The sequence below is a fragment of the Orycteropus afer genome, unplaced genomic scaffold (genome assembly GCF_000298275.1).
Source record: "Orycteropus afer afer isolate SDZICR_OR568_19922 unplaced genomic scaffold, OryAfe1.0 scaffold00280, whole genome shotgun sequence".
In the NCBI taxonomy this organism is placed as follows: Eukaryota; Metazoa; Chordata; class Mammalia; order Tubulidentata; family Orycteropodidae; genus Orycteropus; species Orycteropus afer.
The window spans coordinates 3,818,966-3,820,607 of record NW_006921867.1 but is presented as its reverse complement, the minus strand read 5'-3'; positions in this window follow the sequence as shown (position 1 = coordinate 3,820,607).

The window sequence follows — 1,642 nt, the reverse complement described above, 5'->3', positions numbered from 1 at the left end:
ACAAAAAAAAAACTTACTGCTGTTGGGTCAGATCCAACTCATAGTGACCCCTCCTTGGGTTTCCAAGGCAGTGTCATTATGGAAGTAAATTGCTCAACCTTCCTTCTGAGGAGTAACTGGTGGGTTTGAACCACCCGCCTTCTGGTAGCAGTCAAGTGCTGTTGGCACTATGCTACCAGAGCTGCTTCAAAAGTAACATAGCAATTGCATAATATATCAGTGAATATTTATTGAACATGAAATAACTACATAGCATTTTATGGAATTCATTGTTAATATTGACAAGTTATATTTCCAATATTTGCCTAGTTTCCAAATTAATTTTATATATTTTTTTGCTTTTAAATGTTAAAAGTCTTAAAGAATTCTTGGGACAAACAAACCTTCAGTTTTATTGTTATTTACTATTATTGCTTATTATTTAATCTTTTATAAGCCTGAATTATTAAAAGTCTAAAGGGTTATTGATAACAATTTTTACCTAAAATTGCAAAAAGCAATTATTTATCAAATGCCCAACATATATCAAACATTATTCTAAATACTGGAAGGAATTACTTATTTATCTTGCTATCAAACAATGCCTACTCTGAAGAAAATTACTCTATTTGATGAGACATTAGGTATAAAAGCATAACAAAAAATTCAACAATATGTGTCAGAACATGAATACTGACCAGATGAGTGGAAAAGAAACTATATTCTAAACTGAAGAAAGAAATGGTAAGTACACAAGTAAGAAAAAAATATAATTGAGACAATTACACGTGCCCTTTCTTTAAGAGGCAAATTGAGGGTTTCTTTATCACAGATAAATTTCTCAAATTAAATACTGGTATCTAATGCATTCAGGCCAGTGAAAACCTTATGAATAGCGGTGAAAAACTGTCTGAGATATTATTGAAAAATAGCCCTGAAACATTATCTGATAATAGTGCCAGAAGATGAGCCCCTCAGGTGGGAAGGCACTCAAAATATGACTAGGAAATATCTGCCTCATCAGAATAGAGCTGACCTTAATGATGTGGATGGAGTAAAGCTTTGAGGACCTCCTTTTGCTAATGTGGCATAATTCAAGATAAGAAGAAACACCTGCAAACATCCATTAATAATTGGAACATGGAATGTATGAAATATGAATCTAGGAAAATACAAAGTTGTCAAAAATGAAATGGAACATATAAATATTAATATCCTAAGTATTAGTGAACTGAAATGGACTGGTCTTGGCCACTTTGAATCAGACAACCATATGATCTACTATGCCGGGAATGATATGGCATTCATTATCACAAAGAATGTTTCAAGATCTATCCTGAAGTACAATGCTGTCAGTGACAGGAATATATCCCTACACCTACAAGGACAACTAGTTAATATTACTATTATTCAAATTTATGCACCAACCACCAAAGCCAAAGATGAGGAAATTTAAGATTTTTTCCAACTTCTATAGTCTGAAATTGACCAAACATGCAATCAAAATGTGTTAATTTTCTGGTGATTGGAATGCAAAATTTGGAAACAAGGAAGAATCACCAGTAGTTGGAAAACAGGGTCTTGGAGATTGCATGATAGAATTTTTCAAGACCAATGACTTATTCATTGCAAATACCTTTCTTCAAGAACACAAACAACAGCT